Raw genomic sequence first — 26459 nt, 5'->3', positions numbered from 1 at the left:
TTAAGCTTAATTATCCAGTACTCACTTGGGAAATACATTTTTTCTGAATCTCATATATTTTAGACATTTATCCAGTGATCTGTTACATCAGGGATTCCTAGAGACCAGTGTATTATATGACCTTTGTTTCTTAGTACAGAGTGAGTATAACACATTAATAGAGAATTAATCTAATAGTAGAGGAATGTGAACTTATTTATTCAAGAAATATTTTTTGTACTCTTTGAGTACCACCTACATGTCAGATATCTGGTGAAGAGAACAGATGCAGTCCCTGCCTTCATGAGGTTCATAATTCATCTTTATTTGGGCTTTTTGTAGTATTTGACTGAAGAGTAGGGAGTTCCAAGTAGATTTTTTTCCACCGAAATAAATTAAGGAAATTTTAAATATATAGAAAAATTGAAAGGATATTACAGTGAATATCCGTATACTAATCACCTAGACTCTAACTTAATTAACATTACTATTCTTATTTTATTATGTATCTATCAACATATCTCTGGTTCTATTCATGCAAAATAGAATCTTTTTTTGGGTGTACCTTAAATTAAATTGCAGACATTAGATACTTCTCCCTAAACACTTTAGCATGAATACTGTTGACTAGTTAAATATTTTTAAAAAAATTTTCCTGCATATAAAATATTTTCATGCATATAAAATTTACCTACATTGAAATACACAAGTATTCCTTACATATTAGCTGAGCTTTGACAAATACGTACACTTCAAACTCTTTATCACGGTACAGATCGTTCTGATCACTGGAGAAAATTCCTTAATATCACTTCATAGTCAATTCCTGTTTACTCTCCCTTGACAATACCACTGTTCTGACTGTATCCACCACAGTTTAGATTTTCCTTTTCTAATAACTTCTTCTAAATAGAATTATAAAATATACACTGCTTGTGTAAGGCTTCTTTCTCTCAACATCGTGTTTTTAGTTTAATTTAATTTAATTCAGATTCATTTTTTTTCCATTTTTTAAATTGAAGTATAGCAGATTTACAGTGTTACATTAGTTTCTGGTGTACAGCATAGTGATTCGGTTATACACATTTTTTTTTTCATTACAGATTACTACAAGCTATTGAATATTGTTCCCTGTGCTATATAGTAGGACCTTATTGTTTATTTATTCTGTAAATAGTAGTTTGTATCTGCCAGTCCCAAACTCTCAATTTATCCCTCCCTCCCTCCTTCCCCCTGAGTAACCATAAGTTTGTTTTCTATGTCTGTGAGTCTTGTTCTGTTTTGAAAATAAGTTTTATGTTATTTTTTTTTAGATTCCACATATAAGTGATATCATATGGTATTTTTCTTTCTCTTTCTGGCTTACCTCAGTTTGTAGAACAATCTCTAGGTCCATCCATTGCTGCTGCCAATGACATAGTTTTTATGGCTGAGTAGTATTCCATTGTGTGTGTGTGTGTGTATATATATATATATATATACACACACACACACACACATATACACATATACACACCACATCTTCTTTATCCAGTCATCTGTTGATGGACATTTGGATAGTTTCCATGTCTTGACTACTGTACAAAGTGCTGCTACGAGCACGGGTGCATGTATCTTTACAAATTAGTTTTATCCAGATATTTGTACAGGAGTGGGATTCCTGGATCATATGGTAACTCTATTTTTAGTTTTTTAAGGAACCTCAACACTGATCTCCATAGTGGCTGCAACAGTTTGCATTCCCACCAATAGTGTAGGAGGGTTCCTTTTCCTCCATACTCTCTCTAGAATTTATTATTGTAGACTTTTTGATGATGGCCATCTGGCGGGTGTGAGGTGATACCTCATTGTAGTTTTAATTTACATTTCTGTAATAATCAGTAATGTTGAGCATCTTTTCATGTTCCTGTTGGTCATCTGTATGTTTTCTTTGGAGAAATGTCTATTTAGATCTTTTGCCCATTTTTTGATTGAGTTTGTTTGTTTGTTTGTTTGATAATGAGCCGTGTGAGCTGCTTATATATTTTGGAAATTAATCCCTTGTTGGTCATATCATTTGCAAACATTTTCACTCATTCTGTATGTTGTCTTTTTGTTTTGTTTATGGTTTCCTTTTCTGTGAAAAGTTTTTAAGTTTAATTCGGTTCCATTTTCAACAGTATGGTTTTGAGAGTCATTTATGTCATTGTGTACTTCAGGAATTCATTAATTTTTAATGCTCAGTACTATTCCTGTGTATGAATACTCTTCATTCAGTTTATCCATTCACCTTATGAATGACACCTGAATTCTTTGCAGTTTCTGGCTAGTATGAATAATGCTACTATTTAAAATACAAGTCATTCAACATCAGCAAATAGAACAATAGAAAATAACAGAATATCATGTAACATTACAAGTCTTGTTGTGAGATTTAGATTTCATCTAGTATTGAAAATACTGGTCATATAGTACACATATATTCAGTTTTATAGGGCATACTGGCTCATTTTCCAAAAAAGAATGTAGCATTTTACCTACTCACCAATGACATATGAGAATTCTGGTTATTCCATACCCCAGCAAAGCTTGGTGTGATAATTCTTTTACTTACTGCCCTTCTAATCCATGTGTACTAGTATTTCACTGTGATTTAATGTGAGTTTATTCAGTGGCTAATAATGCTGAACACTTATTCCTGGATATTGGTCATTTGTATATCTTCTTTTGTGAACTGTCTTTAAATCTTTTGCCAATTTTTAATGGGGTTGTTTATCTTTTCATTATTGAGTTCTGGAAATTCTTTATATACCTTAGGAAACCAGGATATGTTTCACAAATATTTCCTTTAACTTGATTAAAAGATTTTACTTTTCATTATTTACAGTGTCTTTTGATGAGTGGAAGTTTTCATTTTTGGTAACTTTTTAAAAACTAAGCTAATTCATTAGATTTTTGTAAAATGTTTTAATTGCCAGTTTTCTTTACCCAAGAAACCTTTGTCTATCCTTGAAACATGAAGAATATTCTCTATGTTTTTCTCTAGAGGATGTTATAAAGATAGTTTTTAGTTTTAGTTCTGTGGTTGATCTTAATTTAATTTTTGTGTACAATGAGAAGTAGCAGATAAAAGTCCTCTTATTTTCCATATAAATCTCTTGTAATTCCAGCATAAGTTGTTGGAACAGACACTCCACCCCTCATAGGATTGCTTTGGTGTCTAGAAAGAAAATCACCTGACCATATAAGTGGGGCTCAATTTCTGGACTCTATTTTGTCTATTATTCTCTTTGTAAATTACACAGTCTTGATTGCTGTATCTTTATAAGAAGTACAAAGTTATGTAGTGTACGTTATTCAGCTCAGTTCTTGTTTTTCAAGATTGCTTTGGAGAGTCTAAACGTTTTCATTTCCATATGTTTTACACTTTTAGATTGTACATTTCTAAAAAAAATTCCTAGTAGTTATAATTGTGATTGCAATGAAATTATAGATTAATTAGTGGAGAATTGACACCACTAATGAATCTTTAAATTCATGAACATAGTAGATATATCTCTATTTAATTCAGCTCTTCTTTAGTTGTTGTAAGCAACAGAAGTTTTGTATGTTGTTTGTTTAACTATTGAGGCTTTCTGTTTTATCTTCTATCAGTTTTGGTAAATTTTAGAACTTCATTTTAACACTTTCGTAGTGCTGTATACTGGTAGTTATTTCTCTTAGTTACTTTTATCTTGAACTATCTTTAACCATTATTCTTGAAGGGTATTTTCAATAGATTTAGAATTCTAGGTTAATTTTTTTCCCTTTTGGTGTTACAAATTGTTAAACAAGTCTTTTCTGTCTTCTATGGTTTGTGTTGAGAAGGCTGCTATCATTTGAATCATTGTTCCCCTGGATATAAGGCATTATTTTTTTCTGGATGTTGCCAAGACTTTTATTTATTGTTGGTTTTAAGTCATTTTACTATGATGTGTCTAGGCTTGTTATTCTTATTATTTACCCAACTTGGGGGTTTTTGATCTCCTTACCTTTACAGATGTATAACTTTCACCAAATTGTAAAAATTTTTCATTCATTATTTTTTTCAAACTTTGTTCTGACCCATTATATTTCTTTTCTCTCTCTTTTTTGTTTCCAATTACACACATGCTATTTTCCTTCATATTATCCAGCCAATATTTAAGCTTATGTTCTTTTTTTATAATGATTTTTTTATTCTGTGGTCTTCAAATCAAATGATTTTTACTTATCTATTTCCAAACTCACTGATTCTTTCCTTAATCAACTTTAAGTCAATTTAATTGCTTTTTTTTTTAAGATATAATGTTTTTCAGCTCTTTAATGTCTCTTGGTTCTCTTTGTAGTTTGTATTCATTGTTGAAACTTTCATTGCTTATTTCATTAAGTTCACATTTTCTTATACCTCATTTATCAGAGTTATAGTAGCTGCTTTTAGGTCATTGTCATTTCCAATATCTTGGGATTAGTATCTATTGATAGTTTTCTCCCTAAAGAATGAGTGGATTTTCCTTACTCTTCATATATCATGTAATTTAAAATTTTCCCAGATACTATAAATGTTATATTTTGGAGGTTAGGAATTCTGTTACATTCCTCTTAAGGATATTGATGTTTTTATTTTATCAGGCAACTAACTTGGTTAGACTCAAAGTAAAACTTATTCTCATAGTCAACAACTCAAAACTCAGTTCAAATCCTTCTCCCCCAACCCCTCTCCCCACCTTAAGCAAAGTTTCTTTCAGTCTGTGCATGCATGCTGCAGTGAACAGCTAGACATTTGTAAAGAATTTATTCATAGAATATGAAGAGTACAACTCTGGACCTCTCATTGCTAGAACACTACAACCGATTTCCAGGCTCTGTGGTTGCCCTATATTCAGTCCAAAGGCTATTCAGGCCCAGAAGGTCATAGATTTTCTATTAGCGTTATAGCTGCCCTGAGCAATGCTGACCATGATTTACTCTCAGGCTAAAAGCAATAAATAGGAAACTTGCTTGACACTGTTTAATTCTTCCATATTAAAATTCCCTCCATAGTATGCCCAGTCTTTTCACTGTACCAGAGTTTATTGTTCAGACCAGAGTGTGTAGTTTTTATTTGTGAGCTGATGAGTGTGTTAGGCATTACATGGCCATCCCAGAGGCAGAACTTCCGTCGTAGAGATCTTCCTTTCTGTGGAGTTACGTGCTATTCTTTGTTATACAGTGTCTAATAAGTATGATTGCTATATTTGGAGAGTCTCTAATTTGTGTCTAAGCTATGCTCTAGACACTCTTGTCAGTATATTTATTTATATATGTATATATATATATATATATATATATATATATATATATATATATAAAATGCTTTTCCCTTTATTCAAGTTGTGTAAGAAAGAAAAAATATAATTATAAACCATGGATAATGTTGTGCTCTTTAGAAATAATATATGATGTTGAGATAGAGAATAGAGATTATTGAGAAGGTGGCATCTTCTAATTCTAGAAATTGATTGAATATGCTAATATGAGAGAGAATTTAATATTTTCTTGGAATAATCTAAAGGCCAGTATGGCTGAATCTTAATGAGCAAGTGTAAGAATTACATTAGGTGCATTAGGTGAGATTGGGAAAATTAGTAGGGGCCAAATCAACCAGATGCTGTACAAATTTTGTTAAAGATACTAGCTTTAATTATAAATATAATGGGAGTCAGTTGAAGAATCTACACCTTGCAGTGTCTGAATCGACTCTGCTCAAGCCCAGACTTGTTTGAAGTTTTATATATGATATTTAAAGTGCACATAAAATCTAGCACATCTGTGTGGGCTAAAGTTAGAAATAACTATGTGTAGTGGGATACTACTACCAGAGGAATATTAACTTCTTAATAAAATTATTATAAAATGGTTACAGAGCAAAATTAAAATTTAATTTGGGGGAAACGATGTTAAAATCTTTCAATATCAGTAAATCACTTTGCTTTATAAGACATTTCTTTTCTTCCCTGTCCCATAGTGATTACTATTTTTCTGAAGTTCCAAACCTTGTATATGTGCACCAGAACTTGAAATTTAGATGCATTAGCCACCATTATTCATAGGGGATAGTTTTAGCTCTCTATCACTAATAGAGATTTACTGGAGGCAAATATCATATTGTCACACTACATTTTTAAGCATACATTGTATGCACAAAAAATTATCATTAATTAATTATAAATTTCTGAACTCTTCTATATTTATAATAGAGTGGAAACATTATTTTTATAATGGAGTTTCATCTTAATTGAATAACGAACACATAACAGACCAGTTTCTCAAATTTTATAAACCAATACTTTATTTTGATGAATATAATCATCTTGTTCCACTCCTCAGAGATTCTGATCTATCTATGTAGGAAGGTGGCCCACAATTCCTTTAAGAATCCTCTTCACTAGAAAAAAAAAAAAAAAAAGGAAAAAGCTTTTCTTTTTTCATTCTATATTTATAAAAAAGATAGTTTTCACTTACTAAAATTAATATGTGTATTGAATGATAAGTCAGAAACTGAAGGATCTTAGCTTTTACCTTGCTTGTAAGCTAACAAATTAGCTTGATTTTATTTGTACACACACACACATATGCACACACAGCCCCACTTACAGAAGACATAAGAAAATATGAGATCCCTGGATCAGAGACAACATTTTTTACTCATAGCAAAAGTAGCAACTAGAACAACATTTTAGCACTGATTACTCAAATCCCAATCATCACAGAGTGACACAGTGGGGAACATATATTACATGTACTTACAGTGACCTGGCTCACAGGAGAGAAAACTAAAAATTGGGAAACTCTGAATTTATTAGGGCAGTTGCTCAACTGACTATCCTGCCTTCCAGAGAGACAGAGACAAAGACAGACCTTATCTTTACTTTGGAATGTAAATAAATGTCTCCAGGGAGTTGAGGAAGGATTTATTTTTCCTACCCTCACATTCCTCTGGAGAGAGAAAGATCTTTTTATCTACTATCCTAAAATGTTTCCTTAAAAAAAAACGTTTTTCTTATGAAAAAATCTTAACTTTGCTGTAAATATCTTTGAAGATCAGCAACACACAGAAAAATTAGATATCCATGTAGAATTGTTTCCTAACTATAGTCACCTTGTCTTTATAACTAAGTGCCACCACTTGGCCCCTGCCATCCTGGTATCCCATTATCCTCATGCATTTAGAGATCCCAGTTTGATGGTAGTGTTCCCCACTGTAATTTCTGACCTACATAAATTTATAATGACCAAAGAACTCTTCAGAGTTTCTGGGGCTCTCCTCACAAATTTAGTTGTCACATTATGAAAGATAGGTCCTAAGGGCCCTTCTGGGATGACTGAGCAGGCCTTATCATAATAAATATATTGTAACATTCCAATCTCTCTAAGCCCTTGGACAACTTCCTCTGTAGTTTAGCAAGACAGTGTTGATATTTTAACTTCATTTAGTATAGGCCATGTTAGAGTCCATGAGACAATCAAGCGAAACAGTTATTAGAGCCCTTTCTGACATCTTCAATCAAACACTGGGTCCAGAATCCCTGCTTAGTGGACCTGTATCAATAAATGTGGCTTGATCTAACTTCATGTTCTTTCCACCATTGCCCACACCCTTAAAACCCATTCCCACACATTTTCCCCAGATTTCTTATAATAATCATGTAGTTCTTTTGATGTATAGGGCACCTTTTCATGGATAACACTTTGTATCTCACTCTTTGGGACCTGTTAATAATTGAGTCTAAGTATAGACCCAGTCCATACCAGTCAAGTCTGATTGTAGGTCTAGAAACAAAGAGACATGGCTGGGGTAGATCCTACATAACACCAGCGGTGCCTTGCAAGGAAGACTTTTGCTGGCAGAGAAGAATTTAGGTATTTGTCTTCCCCAGATCCATAATGATCTGCATGTATGTCCCCATTTGAATGGTCATGATCCCACTCTTTCCCAAACAATGCCTTCACATTAACAGAAAATACCCTGGGAGATAGGGAATTCAATTTGCCCTGTAATTCCACCATTCACAAAATGAGACTGACATTTTTGTTTCCAGCTTTACTGAGATATAATAAACATATAACACTGTGTAAGTTTAAGATCTACAACACATTGATTTGATTCATTTATATATTGCCAAATGATTATCACTGTAGCATTAGTTAACACCTTCATGCCATAGCATAATTACCACTTCTTTTTTGGGGTGAGAGCATTTAAGATCTACTCTGTAGGAACATTCAAATCTATAATACAATATTATTAGCTACAATCATCATACCACATATTAGAGCCCCAGAATTTGTTAATCCTATAACTGGAAGTTTTCACCCTTTGATCAATATCTTCCCATCTTCCCCACCCCCAAACCTTGGTAACAACCTCTCAACCTGTTACTCTGAGACTCTGACTTTTGTTTTCAGAAATCTCAGCCTTGTGGCAATAGGAGATAAAAGTTTCTTTCAAGGCAGATATAGAAGCTTTCAGATCATTTATACGCAGCTTGACTTGGGAATTTGAAGCCCTGAGATTATCCTTTTCTTTCCTCACTTTCCTCAGCACAATCCTTAGTTTCACTAAGATATTCTAAAGTGTCAAGTACATGGTCATGTAGAACATTCTCTTCTATATGTATTTGATTAGGAGTATTCAAGGTGATATTTTGCATATCTCTATTGACAAATCATGCCATTGATTACGAGTGCCTTGTGTACTACTGAAACAGTGGAGTCATTAGGGTTTGAAACCTAAGCAGGGTAGAGAAGCAATTCAACAAAACCCAGAACCAGCTTAGAAAACTCATCCTTACCACGCTGTTCCCCTAGAACCACTCTCTTAGTGAAATCGGTTATCAGTCAGGGTTCAAGAAGAGAAACAGAGTCAGAAAGATGTATATAAAACAAGATTCATGGAAAGGAATTGACATATAATTGTGGGGCTTATAAGGCCGGTTTAAAATCCAAAGGGCTGATTACCAACAAGTGCAGGCCAGAACTCTTGCACAAAAACTGAAGCTGCTATCCATAGGTAGAATTTCTTCTTCAGGGAAGCCTCCGTTCTGTTTTTAAGGCTGCTCAACTAATTAATTTATGCTCCCCCAGATTATCTAGAGTAATCTCCTTTACTTAAAATCACTGATTATGGATCATAATCATATCTATAAAATACCTTCACAGCAATGGCAAGATAAGTGTTTGAGTAACTGGTGACTGTAGCCTATTCAAATCAACATGTAAACTGTCTACATAATAGAGAAACAGTTTATGATTTTGAAAACTGGTAAATAGAGTAAAATAATCAAATAGTATTACCACTCTTTCTTTAAGAACTGCACCAGGCAGATAATAAATGTGGGGAAATATATCTGTATAAAAGTGTCCTAAGTGGTAACTGGAAAAGAAATGATGAAATAGAAAATCACCACTTAGCAATCCCAGTGCATTAATGGATCTAGTCTTTGAGCTCAAATATAAATGAGAGAAAACCAGACATTACCTGTCCCTGTCCTTGATGAAAGAACATACTGCCATTTATAACCTTGCCAAAGAAGTGACTCTGAGTCCGATCAGGTCTCTATATTCAGCTGCCAATGTGCTGAAAATGCAAAGGAAAAAGGCACATTGTGAACTACATTGTGCATACAAAATCAGCCAAATCCAGACTGGGAAATTCTTGGTATCAAATAGTCCAGGTTCATCAATGGATAAATTGTAAAGAAATGAAAAAAATATATAAATAGGGGATTATGTGCTAAAGTTAATCTTAAAAACTATCATTTTTTAAGAACAAAACTATAGTGTTTAGGTATGCACACTTGGATGATAACCTGAAAAATAGCTGTGTGCCTGATAGATTATTTGTCCTATAGTTACACAGAGTATCAACTTCAATGTCTTACATTTCATGACTCTCCTAATGGGAACCAGTTCTTCTCCTGTTTGGTAGATGAAATCCTTGTCAATTAGGATGTTTTGGTCCATGGATTCTTGAAAATGGAGGAAATACCAACTTGTAAGTTTTTCAGGTCCTAAGGAATTTTGATATCTATTGTTTTGTGATGTTCAGCATCCATGTTACCCTCTTTTTTGTTCTAAAAACAGAGTTATCCAATTTTGTGGAGTCTGTCTTTAAGTTGAACTGACCCTATCACTCCTCCATGGGTTTGAGGCCATTGTACAGGTGCAGCATATCAGCTTATCAGCCCTAAGCTGCAGGACCTGATACAGGGAAGAGAGGGGATTCATTTACTCAACAAATATTTGGGACCAAATTAGATCAATCAGAGTTCTTCCAAGGACATTTTTTCATTGTAATAGAATGTCCCTTTCACATTGACACTGGTAAGCTGTTAGGATATGAGTCTGATTCTTCCAGGCTTTCTATCAATTATATGAAGAGAGAATCTGAGTATGAGGGAAATGGCCTTGACACCATTGATTTCATGAATCCAGCAGGGCCTGACTCTTGGACTGTAGTCTCCCCAGTTACATAAGCCAGCAGATTGTCTGTCATGTTCAAATTTGGTTTCTATTATTTGTATCTAAAAGATTTTTCAATAACATATTGGGAATATTTGAAGATTTCTAGAACCTAAAGGAATAGGGAGACTATAAAACTGTGTCTTTGCTAAAGACTTGTGAGACATGAATTTTATGTGATACGAGAGAATAGCGTTGGAGGGAGATTTGAGAAAATAACTTCATACTGTAGCATATAAATGTGTTTGTAAAAATGTGTTTTATTTTGTCAGATTTTTATCTAGTAAGATGTTAACAGTCAATAAAATGTCTTAAGATCCTACAGTGAACACACTGAAGTGACTCACCCAAGGTTACAGAGTGGTAGGATTGCCTCAATAAATAAAACACATTTGCTCTTAGAAAAGAACATGAAGTCAACCATTTCCAATGTATAGTACAATCTATTCAGAAAATTATCTATTGAAGTTTCAAGTTAGTCTTTTCTTCTTAAAAAATCACGTACTAAATATAGTTTTTTAAAAATGAATATTGTGTTAGGATACTATATATAAAAACATATCTGAAACATTTCTTCAAAAACCTTTAGAAAGAAGACATCTCAAAGTTGCTAAATAGTAAAAAAAAAAAAAAGTAAAATATTTTTAAAGTTTCTGCTAAAATTAGATCCTTTCACTTACTTTATTTATGAGAGTTTATTCACTAGTACTATTCCATAGAGGTAATGCATTAGGAAAAATTCTTAATACTGTGTTCGAAAGAAAAAAATATGTATTTTGTAAAAATATTTCTTTAAATCTCCAGCACTCTTTTGACCTTTCAAAATAGATATAACTCAGTTGTAAAGAGATAAACACATATTGATAAAGCATTTATTAATATATAAAACTGTGATAATTCCAGAAGGTCTGCTTTTATAATCACTCTAATACAAGGACAATTTCCAAGAAGTGTTCTGAAGTCTAATAATTATCGGCCCAGATGCCAGTGGTGTCTGCGTGGGACAGCTGAATGAGCTGTCATGTCCGACAGAGTTGCCAGTCTTAAACCAGCTATGACTCCTTTTTGTACACTTCTCTCTCTGGGGCATTAAAAAACTCTTAATTAGCTTTTGTCTCCAAGCAGGGCTTCATTTTTCATGTTGTTACTTCATTTTGCTAGGATTATTAGAGTCAAATTGACCTTGACATTTTGTTTATTATAATAAATACATATATTTATGTAATTTTAAATTCAAGTTGTTAGTGTAACTAAGATGAAATCAGAGGTTCATTAAAACACAAATGTCCCTTTAATACTGAAACAAGAATGTGTTATATGCAATTCAGAATCATGTCGAGATATGATAAATTAATCCAAAAATGAAAACCAATTTTTGAAGACTTCTTGATGACTTTAAAATGTCAAAAATGAATACGAATAGAAGAGAAGGTAGATACGATATTATGAACCTATATTGCTGGTACAATTCTTGCATCAAATCTGTACTCCCACAATGGGAAAAAAAAAAAAACCTGAATTAAGAATGGATTCTACTTACTCTAGAAAAAATTTAGAAAAATTGCTAAAATGCTGGTAGTTTTCAGAGCCTGGTATTTTTTAATAATTTAACCTGAATGTGTTTTTATTGTACAGTGTCAATTTCAACTTACTTGAAATTTGTCACACGATAAATTTTGATTTGAGTCTCCATCTTCACTTAGGGTTCAGGATCAGTTAAAATATGTCAGCAGAATGAGCTGCTTATGAAAGTAAAGAGCCAATTGCCATTTACCTTTACAGATATTAATAGTGTGTTTAACAAGTAACAATATGCGTCCTCCTTTTAGCAAAGATGCTGCTTACTAATGACATCTCATTGCTTCACACAGCAGGGGCTCTCATTCTATTTGGGCATAATGACTAAGCTAACATCAGTTTTTAAGAATGTATGATATCATTATTCATTACAGTACTGCACTGAAGCTTCTTTTGGAAGGCACTAATGAACAAAATGTATATTTTAAAGACCCTCATTTTCCCCCTATATGCTTGAATTAAGCTGCAGTCTGCGATGTTCAGAGAATTGAGTTATGTCCTAAAGCAATGCTTCTCTTGGAGTACATCACGCCTGGAGATTGGGCTCTGATTAGCCTCTGAGTTTTCTAATACAGTCTATTGATTTTCTGTTACTGTAGCTGCCGTTGGATTTTTGTGTGCTGGTACAGGGCTTCTATCTTTTGCAAGAGAGAATGATGAATGGTTGTCTGTGAGGCTCCAAGCACATACGTGTTTCCTCTTCAATAAGGACAACTGTCAATATCATTTAAGTGGAGAAAAACACTGAGGAACCCAGCACACTTATGGAACAATTTGGGTTTTCTTCATGTTCTCTGTTGATTCTAGCTAGTAAACTACATACATTCTATAAAAAGTTGACAGTGTTATTTGGTACTCTTAAATTCCCTTACTCGTATGGTGAGAAAAGAATAAACTTTATTTTAAAGGTAAAAAATGCAACTTTTGTGAAAGTATATTTCAATATTCATTTTTATTTTTCTATTGGCCACTGCATTGATTTTTTTCTTTTTTTATTGAAGTATAGTCAATTTACAATGTTGTGTCAATTTTTGGTGTACAGCATAATAGTTCAGTCATATATATACATGCATATATTCATTTTCATATTCTTTTTCATCATAGGTTACTACAAGATATTGAATATAGTTCCCTGTGCTATACAGTAGAAACTTGTTTATCTATTTTATATGTAGTAGTTTGTATCTGCAAATCTCTACTGCATTGATTTTAAATACAAACAGACTAGGACTAAGACATAAACCAATATTCTGAACACTTTTTTTTTAATACAAGAATAAGTACGAGAGATGTAATGTACAACATGATTAATCTAATTAACACTGTTGTATGTTATATATGAAAGCTGTTTAAAGAGTAAGTCCTGAGAGTTCTCATCACTAGGAAAAATATTTCTGTTTTCTTTTACTTTGTATTTATATGAGATGAGGGACCTTCACTAACCTTACTGTGGTAATCATTTCATGATGTATGTAAGTCAAATCATTATGCTATACATCTTCAAATTATACACTGCCGTATGTTCATTGTATCTCAATAAAACTGTAGGGAAATTCTTGTTGTAAATGAATGAATGCACAAGTCATAATCATCTGGGACTGCCTGCACTTTACACTAAGAAAAGGTTCATTTCAGTATCTGACTCTGAATTTTTTTCACTAAGGATACCAAATCGTCTTAGATCATGTTCCCTACAAGCAGAGTCTGAGAAATAGATTCTTGTGCAAGTGATGTATTGAAGAAGTGGTCTGGCTGACACCTGTAGCAAGTGAGGACAGCGGAATAAGTCAGGGAAAAGCTAGGCACAGATGTGAATGCAGGTGAAGTCTGGCCTCGGTCTCACTGCACAGGGAATCCTGGAGTGAGGAAGGTACCACTGCATTGTCCCACCTGAAGCAAGGGCCCTTGCTTTTCACCCTTGTCAATAACTCATTGCTCACAGGCTGCCTAGGAGATGGAAGGGGAGCATAATTTCCTATATATTTCCTTGCCAAGCAGTTTCCATCAGAAGAGGGCAATATTCAAAGGAAGAGGCAGCTGAGAGCAGCTGGCAGTCTTGGCAACTGAGAGATGGGTGAAAAAGCCCTCAAAGTAGACCTGAGCAGGGCAACAGCCGTGCCTGCTGTACAGGTCAAATTCAGATTCACTATTCTGGTCTGACTTGTTCCCACATAGCTACACCAGGATTGAACATAGTACCCATTGCCTTTAAGATGGGAACTGTGAAGTGGATGTACATTTGGCTTACCAAAGTTAATACTGATTTGAAATCGCAGTTTAACATATAAATTGGCCAACAACAACAACAAAAAAAAGAAAGAAAAAAACTTGTTTTGCAATTTATGGATGAAAATCATACGGTATTCTGCATTAATTCAATCCACATTTTACCCCTGTTTCCAATAATTTAATAATTTTAATATTCAGTAAACTATAAATTTAAATGATATGATTGCAATGTTCCTGTTATTAATTTCTGTTCTTCCAAAGAACTCCCATACAATGCAGGATCATATGGTAAGCTAGCAATCCCACTCTTGGGCATATATCTGGAGAAAACTATAATTTGAAAAGACAAATGCACCCCAGAGTTCATAGCAGCACTATTTGCAATAGCCAAGACATGGAAACAACCTAAATGTCCATCGACAGATGACTGGATAAAGAAAATATGATATATATGTACATGGAATATTAATCAACCATAAAAAAATTGAATAATGCCATTTGTAGCAACATGGATAGACCTAGAGATTTCATACTAAGTGAAGTAAGTCAGACAGAGAAAGACACATATCATATAACATCACTTGTATGTAAAATCTAAAAAAAAATTATGCAAATTTTATTTACAAACCAAAAACAGACTCATGGACGTAGAAAACAAACTATGGTTACCAAAGGAGAAAGCATGGGGAGGGATAAATTAGAATTTGGGATTGAGAGATACACATTATTACAGATAAAATAGATAAACAAGGACCTTCTGTATAGCACAGGGAACTGTATTCAACTTTTTGCAATATCATATACTCGAAAAGAATCTGGAAAAAATATGGATGTATATGTACAACTAAATCACTTCGCTGTACACCTGAAACTAACATTGCAAATCAACTGCACTCAATAAAAAATAAAATTTAAAAAAAATCATTTTGTGCTGTTTAAATGTTGTATACAGGAAAAGAGAATACAAAATGATCTACTTCTATTTTTCTTAATTTCATTTAGGAGATGAAAAAGACTAAATACATAGCTTAGTGATTAAAAAAATGATAGTAATTATGACAACTGGTATTTAGTCACGCTTAAAAAAACTACCAAATTATTTATGAAACAATGAGTTTCATAGCTTTTATCATATCACAGCCCTTAAATGGTACATAAATCTGGGCTTTCCCGTGTAAGAAATTATCCTCAGAATAAAACTGAATTGTATTTTAAGGAAAAGGTAAAGGTCTTCTTTTAAAGCAATCCAGGTATGCTGTTTCAAATGCATATATATTTATTTAGAACCATTGTTTTACTTCACAAAGAGTTGCTTTTACTGAAAACCTAACTCTATTTTTTTTCCCCAATACCTTGAGGTTTTAGTTTTCTTATTTTCTTTTCACCTATAAAAATATTTGGTGTGTTCTTTGCTCAAATTCTCAAATTACTAAAATAAGTTTTTTGCAAATGATATTTAAAGTTTTTATTGGTATCAGATACTCTGACTTGCTGACATCAGAGTATGAAATTACTGTCTATTGCAAATGATAGATTCTGGAGTGATTTCAAGTCACAACAGGCTAGTGGATGGGCTTGTGCTTTCAGATCTTTCTCCAAGCAATGACTCAAGTGTATAAATTAATATCAATCCAGTGTTGCCTCGGCACCTAGGTATTTATTCTACACAGGAATTTCTAATATTGATTACAAGTCATATGAAGTTAGACTGATATGCTTCCTTCCATCTTCCTTCCAAAAATAAATTATGCCAGAAATTCAAGGTTAATGGAGCGAGCTCATTATAATATACCTCTTCTGGGCATTGCTTTCACTTTAGTTAAGTATTTGAGGAAATTAGACAGGTGCAAGTATGCAGTGTGAACGTGCATACACATCCTCAGATTGAGTCAATGTGAAATTACAAGAGCAAGTTAGGAGGAAGAGTTCTGGTAAGATCATATGAGCCCACAATGTAGTCTTTAAAACCAGTAATGGATTTTCAGTGACACTAAGAAAGTGTTCATCCAAACTATGACTTCAGTGCCTAGTTGAAATAGAAATGACAAGGCATGCTGATTAACTGAGTCTAACAACATAGCAGGGGATAAACAAGTCAGATTCACCCTTTGTCAGTTAGTAGAACCATATTAACATAGGAGTAGCATATTGCATTTTGTGAATTCTTGAAGAATCAATGTAAATTTCATAGAAAGATAATATGCATCCATTGCTGATTAAGATCAACTGTCTTGTTGTAACTTGAGAACAATTTAGTAATATTAGCCAATTGAAAAAGCAATATACATTTTCTTTGGTATGCTATAGAACACAGACTGGGACCACTTGCAAACTTGGTCATTACTTAAGGATTATTAAGGATTATTTTGCTACAAAAAATGTTTTGTTTAACATTATTTCATATAGAGGAAAAATATAAATAACCTTCAGGTCATAATATTGGTATTTGAATGCACTAGATCCTTAATTTAGAATGCTACACAGCCATGTAAAATGGCATCATAGAAATGCATTTGTTATATAAAACAATATTATATCACCAAGGTAAATTAGGTTAAAAATATCATATGCAGCATGACTTTAATTTCATTAAAATTTAAAGTAAATGCATACAGATACACTAATTTTAATAGTGGAAACATGTTAAGATTAACTATTTCAGAATGAAATGTATGGTTCATTTTCTCTCTTCAACTTTATCATATGACAATCTCTGGGTGTTTTTTAAAAAATAAGAATTTCTTTTTGGAAAAAAGTAAATTAATTGAAAGGTTTAAAATCTCCCACAAATTGTATAAAACATAATTTATAATCTTCTGAGTAATCTTTAGAATTGTACCTCTAGTAGGACTTTTTATGTAAATGATGTATGTTTATGTATACCCAACAAATCTGGGCTATTTCTATGAGATAAATGCCTTCCACAGAAAGTCCACTGTTTTTAAATGTAATAAAGGAGATATTTTCTGCATTATTAGCCGAACATAATAATGAGAAATCATTGATTGGCTACACTTAAGTCTTGAAGCAATAAAAATGCCCCTCTCACATTATATTTAGCAATCTAAAAAAACCAGAAACCTGATAAAGGCTTTAGCTGAGTCTAATAAAAACAGCCCCTATTATGTAGCCTGCAGTGCTCAGTAAGATGGCCTTTTCTTGGCAGAATGAGCAATGATCTTTAAGAATACTTGAATTACTTTTTTTTTAACTTAATAGATATACATCTTTGATGACTAACTCCTGAATTTCTGACACACTCTTTAATACTATAAGAATGTTGTTTTACAAAAAAAAAACAGTTTTATTGCCCATGGAAAAATTTTGTGATGTGTCTACTAGTGAGAATTTAAGCACACTTATGTAACATTACTAGAATACATTGAAAAGGTAATTAATACTTCATGCAGTCAAAAGTGCAATTGGCATTAGTTGTTTCTTGAGAAGAAAACTTGTGGCATGCTTAAAAGTCAAAGACAGGGCATGTTATTAATGAGATGATTTCACCCTGAAACACCTTGAAAAGGAGAAGAAATCCATCTATGAGAAATGTAATAAAATTGCCCGGTGTGCTACATGGAAAGAGCACTAGTTGACATGACTAACCCCTATCTAAGCAACAGTTATTATATATAATCTCAGCTTCATTGTTATTTCATTTGATCATTCACTCATTCATTCATTGATTCATTTACTTTATTATAGCAGACTATTGCCAGATAAAGAAGAAAAACAAGAATAACAGCTCAATTATAGCTAGAATCAAAAAACTTACAACATGTCACCAGCAATGACTACTGAATCTTCAGAGCATAGATCTTGGCAGCAGATAAAGAGTACCTATGCTTTAGTTTCCTTAGAAATGAAATTGGTTAAAACCAATTAGAGGAGGGAGTGGTGAAACCAAAAAGCCAATGCCTAATGAATGATTTGAAAGAAAATTTGATTCTGCTGAAGATGCAAGTATCAGGTAACTTCTTGAAGTTTAAAACTTTTCCTACTCTTCATTTCTCCCCACCCCCCACCCCAACCCTGAATACGGCTGCCCAGCTGACAAGTGCACACTGTACTTTTAGATGCCAAATACCTGGAAGCACATGTCAGGCATGATTATCAACAGCCTATGCTACGTGCCAATTTATGCCACAGGGGCTCTGGGAGTGTGTACAGGTTGTTAGAACGCAGTGCCAACAAACTGTGTGTAGCACACAAATAGAAGCAGAGCTCTTCTCAATCTGATCATGTATTTCAGAACATGGCTTTGTTTTTGTTTATATACTCTGCATTTCAGAAATAGGCTTACATCTACCTAAAGGGAAAATAAAAAAGGTTAAGACGGCTGGGTCTGATCATATATCATTCTGGGAATTATTCCCAGAAATTATATACTGAAACTGAAAATCTGTTCCAAAACTACAATTTTCTGATAGTCAAATGGGCAAAATATCAGCTTGTCATTCATTTGCTTATTAAAAAGTAGATCAGGAACATCCCTATCCATCTTTTAGCGACTATCATCTAATACTTCAATTGCCTGCTCACTGCCATCCTGCTCAGACATACACCTTTTTCACACAAGTAGTAAAATCTGGAAAACCTTCCTCTGGATTAAGTACTTCTTTTAATGAATAAATAATTTATGAATTACTACCTTCTTCATGAAAGTTTGGAAAAAAATGGATAATATTATGAATGTTTTCCTATCACCACCTACTCTAGTTTTCAAAACTCTTTTTTTATGTTGTGCTAAATTTGCAAATTATGTGAATATAATGGATTTCACTTTGTGGATTTACATTTCTAACAGTTAAATCTCTCAGTTATCAGCATATCTGTAAATTCTCACTTAACTAGATTTTCTGTTTTAATTTGCAGAGTCTGAAATCAAGGTGGTTGAAATGGAAATAAACTAGTTGATTTCTTCTGAAACATTTACAAGAGAAGTTTACTCATTTCACTTGAGTACCAAGAAATCTCACAGAGAATTGCTAAACTTAAAAGTATCAGTGAAAGTAGAGCAAATCAAAGTAAAACCTATCAACCAATCAGAGCTTAGCTCTCTTTCACCTCATTACTACTGCTCTTTTTCCTCTCTAACCTTTTAAATTTTACTGCTCATATTCATGTAGCTGACCTTGAATTATTTACTTAACTTCTACTAGCTTCAGATTGTTCATCCAAGTGAATTATATAATAGAGTTGTTGAAAGACCAAATTAGATAGGATATGTGAAGTAGCAAGCATATTGTAGACTTTAATAAATGGTGGTCAGCATCCTTTATTTCTCCTCTTCTTCATGTAAACCCTTATCTCCCACTGCATGGAATGTACATCTCTAGATACAGTGTTAAAAATGTGTGTGTTTTTTTAAATCTGGATTTCATTACTCTTCTGCAGGATCATTTTTCTGATTTTTAGTCAATGGGGCTACTGATTAATATATAGTCATACTTAATAAGGACATCTTATTTTAATATACCTGTGTTTGTTAACTGATGTAATTCAAAGTTATTCTGATACATGTAATTCAGTGTTCTGGGGTTTTGTTTAGTTGGTTTTTCTTGGTGTCCCGCTTAACTTGTGACTAACTGCCGCCAACCAGACTTTGACTATAAACTTTAGCTGCTTCTCTCACCATGGCTTAAAAGTCCTTAGCACCTCTGGGGAATTACACATTGAAAATATAATAGATAAAGTTTTTATTATTTTTCTAGATTATGTTAAAGGTGTCTCTTAGGGAAATTGAACCATCTAAATTAAACTATTGTGCAACTATAAAAGACAAACCGTATTTCAAAGACTAGGATCATAACTACATATTCTTTCCTTGGACAATAATCAAGATCTAAATAAGGTTATGTCAGGTAGTTAAGATAAAAAAATAATATAATTTCAACCCTCTCGCAATGTCCTATTTTCTCTTAACATAAGTGGAATGGGGGCATAGAGTAGGCTCATAATTATTAGGTGCGTGACTCTGGAGAATTTACTGAAACTCATTGATTTCTGTTTCTGATTTTTGTAGTTGGGGTAAGAATAGCATATCATACTTGGTTTTATGATTATTAAATAAAATAGTGTTCAAGTACTTGGAAGATTAAAAGTATACAATAAATGCTAAATGTCAGTAAAGGGAAAAATTTTTAAATAATCTAGTATCATGAATAAAAATAATGTAGATACATGATTATTCTGACACTAAAAAGTGCTTCAGGAAATGGCCTGCCAAAATTTCTATTTGTCTGTTTTTTTGTTTTTCGTTTTTTAAGAATTGAATGAATAACTAGAAATTTCAAGAAGCAGTTTTGATTGAATATAGTCTGTGTTTGATGTTTATATAATATTGCTTCATTTCCCATGGAGAATGACAACAATGTACGTGGTGAGATCCCAAGAAAAGCGCTGCACTCTTGAGCAGGGGATTGAGATGTTCATGATTCTATAGATCTAAGACAATTCTAAAATGCATGAAAATTTAACTTATTGAATGAATTATTATGTTTCATTTTGGGGTTATTCCAAATAGCCTTCTGAATTCTATGTTTATAATGTCACGTCAATGATTGGAACCTAAAAGTAGAAGGGCAATGTCTACAAGAGTGACTAATTATTAATAATGTACCAACTTTTAAAAATTTTTAAATATTAGCAGTTGCTTACAAGGTGGGTATAGGTTGCATTCTGAAAAATAAAAGTAGAAATAGTAATTGGAAAGCTAATTACTGAGTAAAACTGTTAAAATTCTGATTATGTGTTGGAAAAGAAAACATCTCTCATACTCTTAGATGTTAATCTATTTTCTTTGTTTTAAATTTAATGTTGAATGCAGCAAAAAAGTGAAAAATTTAAAAAAGACAAGTTGCAAATAATGTTTAACAGATTTCATATTAACCTTTCTAAAATCATGAAGTTACTTTCTATCATCGTATTCATAAAATTGCTCAAGTAATAAATGCATACCAATGATTATTTTGACTCATTTTGGATTGTTGAAGCATCATGATTATTGAAATATTTTCACATGTGCGTATTTCATCTCTCAAGCTATAATGAAACTACAAGCTTGTTCACGCCAGAAGTAATAGTTAATACTATTTACACACCACGTACTTTCAATCACTTCACAGTTTCGGCTTTCTACTAAATCACTGCTGAGCTATGTCTTTCCTATTTAAACTTTCAGATATTATATCAATTAACTGTTCTAATTACTTGGCTGCTCAGCTACACTGACATGGGATTTGCCCAAACTATATTACACAGATGACAAGAGACTAATTCAGTAACTTCGGAGGCCCCATTCCTCCACTTTGGATGATGAGCAAGAAGCCAAGAAACCCTTCGGTAGTTCTAGGGCAGCTCACTGAAGAACTGGCTGGTGACAGACTCTGAGCTCTGGGGACACAGCCTTGTTACTTTGTCTTGACAAGAAAGATCTTGTTGTCGCACCTTTGTCATGACAGGCTCAGCCTGTTATTTCCCTTACTAGGAAGCGCCCTCCCCAGGAGCTCTTTCCTGCAGTGCATAAGCCAGCCCCAGCCGTAGCAGGTCTAAGTCTTCTCTGGGCTGAGGGCTTATGAATTTCAAGTGCTCCTATACTTCTCTGCTCACAAGTTTGACCTCAAGAAACCCTATTTACATGTCACATCATCGTAGTAGCTAGTGGTTTGTGCATCTGTGCCTTGCATGTATGACAAAGAATGTAGAGACCTATTACTGCAAGTTTAGTCGGGGAGAACACCTCTCATCACTTAGACAAAATCTTAAAATAAGTGCATGTAAGTTTGTTTTCTGGTGAGTTTGGGAGAGGGAGGGATTGTAGGATGAAGTAAAGGACATCTTTATGAATTTCTTCAAAATGCTGCAATGCCATTTTATTGAGAATATACTAAAAGTTCTTTGGCATCAACTGGATCAATGTCTTTAGGTTACAAAAGTAGCACTGAAAATTTTAAACAATATTAAACTCCAACAATTCAAGACAGAATGTTAATACTATCAGAAGTCCTACAAGGTTTTCTTTACATTTGTATAGATTTTAGTACAGCATGCCATCACATTTTTGTGACTTTTTTTTCACTAAATATATTATAAACGTGTTTATCCTTTTCTCATGAACATCTTCAGAAAGTACACGTTGTTTCATCACATAAAGAATACTTAACATAGGGACAGTTTGTTTCTCAACCATTTTAGTACAGTCTAGCACAGTCAGCAATATTTATTAACATTTTAAACTACAGAATAATTGGCAAAAAATGCATTTGTCTTTTACTATTTATATTGTTTATTTAGGCGAGCCATATTTGGGGGGAAATCTGTGTAATGGGTATTTACATAGAAAAGCAGATTAATTTAACTTTCCAGCAAAGGGAAATATTACTTTTTAATGGCTGGAGTCTGTCTCTTGAGACCAAAGGCCACTGCCTACCTGCAGTCTAAACGTCCATGGATCTCTGACAAGGAAATAGTCTCACCTGATGTTATAGGTCTCTTGTGATTTTTAACACTTCAATTCTAATATAGAAATGGAAGAAATTTACCTATCATTTTAGGTTACATCACCTACTGATTCCAGCTGGGAACTTGAGAGAATTTATGAATCTCTTTCAAAGGTGGTGATTAAATTCAAATTTCTTCATAGAACATTCAAAGATCTCCAACAGATGGTTCCACTGTCTCTCCCATTCAACTTCTTCAAATGAATTACACATTACATTACATAAAATAGGCTCCGCTTTTCACTGCTGCTGTGCTTTTTCTCAGGACTTCTTTCTTTCTGGAATACCCTGTTTCTCTTTCCTACCTACTCTGTTTTCTGTCCAAATATTGCCTGCCTGCCTGCAAGTCCTAGTGCAAAAGTTGTCCCTGCTCTGTAGTTTCCACTGACCTCTTCTGAGCCATCCCTGCACTTCGCATGCCTGACTCAGAATTCCCCATATCCTCCCTTCTACAGTAATAGATACTAAGACTTGTTTCATTTCCTTCACTTGATTATGAGTATCTTGATGGCATATATCATGCCTCTCACAACTTAAACGTTCCCACCTACCTGTAATGCTGCTCATTGTTGATTCACTAGAATGTCCTTAATCATTAGGTGGCAAAGAACGTTGAGTGAGCACTATGGATATGGAATTTTAAATGAAATACAAGTGATACATTGAATGATTATACTCAAAACATGGGACTGGATTTACTACTTTTATTTTGGCAGGAATTTTATTTAAGAGACATGGAACCTTATAAAACCTTACTAACCATTCTGTTGATTTATTAGAAGCAATGGTATTTTTCTGTGGATAATTAGAATATCACAAATAAACAAAACCCCAAATTTATCCCCAAATCTCATTTTAATCTTATCTTCTAGAGCTGCCTTGAATTTGTATTTCTTCCACTTTATCTTTTCCAGTCAAATCTAATTAAAAAAAAAAATCTGAATAAGCAGAATCGTTTCCATGAGAGTGGCAATTTCAGAGCCAATAAATTTAAATTGGGTGCTAGTCATATGGATGATACTTGTTGTAGAAGATGGAGCAGGACAGGTCTGGCACTGTCCCCTCCATCCGTTTATTCTGTAATCCTGGGCAAGTTACTCACCTTGGCTCACCTTCAGTTTCCTCATCAATAAAATAAGGGGAAGGACTCCACCCCATTGACGTTTGATGGGAATGAAAAGCTAATGTTAGTGTTCAGTGGATGTGATCTATTTATATTACTAATTCTTGGCTCTTAGGCTTTGATCTCTCTCCTAAGAGACAGACGTTGGCAGAATTAAATTCTGACTTTCTTTACCTACTGGAAATCTTTTGGCCTGGTCATGTTTCAGGCAGATGAGCATCTTTTTAGCTTACAACATTTTCTTCAGTGGAAAAATGCATTTATTTAATCAGAAAGTTTTCTTTTGGGAAACAGAATGAAACACTTCAGTAACAGTGCTTAAGGTATATCTTATGACCACATCCATTGATTCTTTGTTTCACTTTCTAGGAAGTCAGTGATTTTCAAAAGGTCAGGAAAGGGTGATAAAACACAGAGAAATATCTTCTCTAATTCTACTATTCGAGTAAGAGTTCTTCTACAATGCATGCCCAGAAATAAAATAATTAGACGTATGCTTTTTTGTAATCTAAGGAATAATGTAAGTATGTTATTTAGCATAGAGGTAACCACAATCTGAAGCTTTTCAATTATATCCAAAATGCTGACATACCAATTCTGGTACCTCATACATTTTGCTAGATAGATTTGTGCTTGACTGAATTGCATGGAGGTATCTTCATATGTCTTGAGAAATATACCTTCAGTTAATGGCACAATACACAATCTATTGAAGTTTTTCTTGAGAACTAATAATTATTTTCTAATTAGTATATGTAAATGGTGCTGTAAATGAACTCAGACCAAAGCAGTTATTAAACGGAAGAAAACATGACTCTGTCCCTTCTTAAGACTGTGATATAAAAAATTAGATATTTAATCATTTGCTAGCATCAATTGAATTTCGTATAACGTTGTCTTTCTGCCCTGGGTATATAATTTAAAGGCTTTTCTATACAGAAAAAAAAATGTTTTCCAGAAGTATTTTATTATTTAAGTTTTCTTACTAATTTTAAAAATGTCATTCTTTTGTCTCATGTCCTTACAGAGTATATCAATTTTCTTCTAGTGCTAATTTTTCTATCACATTTGTGATTTTTAGATCCTCAATTGTTACTTTAGAGCTAGTCAGTAAAAGTTATTTCTGTTGCCTTTGAACCCAGAAAGGAAATTCTGAAGGTCAAAGCTACTCCTGCTGTCTCAGGCATGTACACACTCTCTTTCTTACTCTTTGGTTCTCACTCCAGTTCGTATTCCCTCTATCTCTTATTAATGCCTCTAAAACATCAATATACTCTGAGACAAAGAAAAGAGGGATTCTATTCTATGTTAAGGATAAAAAGATTGGCAGGAATATGAAGAAGAGAGGCTATAACTGTCTGAATTTATAATCAGATTAAATTGGCATTTCCCCCTTATTGACTAATCTAAGAAACTTTATTATATCCAAGTTACAGAAATGAAACCACGTCACAGATAAGACAGTGTTTTAAAGAAACTACCATTAATCAGAGCCAAAGTTTTGATGTCTTTTTTTAAATTAAAGTATTGTCTAAAGGGAAACTTCAATTGTTTGTAATGTATAAATCTCAGAAAATTGATACTATATAATTGTTCCCTTTAGAATATAATCATATTTTACTTTGACAAAATAAATGCAAAGATCAGTATTCCATGTGAATATTGTCAGAGTGATGGAAAATGGAACTCAAATCTGCCTCATTGTCAGTATTTGCTCAAGAACAATAACTTACACTTTAATTCCAAACTCACTGGAATAAATCATGGCATTTTTTTTTTTTAAGTGCAAATCTTATAGTTAAGGTATCTTTATAAAAATTTTCATACTGTGTTAGTTAAAATAAAATTATTTTTCCCTTTCTCTTTTCCTTTTTTCTTTTCAGCAACGATGAATTCCTTTTTCCAAATGGCTTAGATTAAAGGAACTTTTTTAGGCAGCATATGAAGTAATGCTCAAATCATAAATTTCATTAATTGCCAAACTATGATATGACATTAGATAGAATAGACTACATTAGTATAATCATACTTTTATACATTTCTTCATTGAGAACCATCTTATATAGTTGTTCAGTTATATATGTTCAGTTGTGTGAGTGATCTGTTTTCTTTACTACTATAGACTGCATTGTTTTCTGGCACAAGGCAGTATAGATTAACGTGTGTGTTTGTGTGTGTGTTTGCATTCTGTCCATAGGAAATGGAAACACTTGACAAAAGGAATTTTTGGAAAATGGCATTTTGGATAAAAGGCATTTTCCCCAAGGATATACAAGAAAAAAGAGTGACATTTATAATTTTTCTAGAAATGAATTCCTCATTTAAGATTTAGTTCATATATTCTAAGGAGAGTGAACCGTGCCGTGTAAATAGCTGCCTACTTTTCATGAATTTTCTAATCATTCTAAGGGAATTTTTCCATCTTAAGGGTTAAAAGCTGGTTGAAATTACATGCTTTTAATCAGTTAACAGTTTTGATAAACATTGACTAATATGCATGACTTTTTTTTGGCCAGTTCAAATAAGACACACAGAATTCTTATCCTCCA

The sequence above is a fragment of the Camelus ferus genome, chromosome 2 (genome assembly GCF_009834535.1).
Source record: "Camelus ferus isolate YT-003-E chromosome 2, BCGSAC_Cfer_1.0, whole genome shotgun sequence".
NCBI classification, from domain to species: domain Eukaryota; kingdom Metazoa; phylum Chordata; class Mammalia; order Artiodactyla; family Camelidae; genus Camelus; species Camelus ferus.
This window is presented reverse-complemented; position numbering follows the sequence as displayed.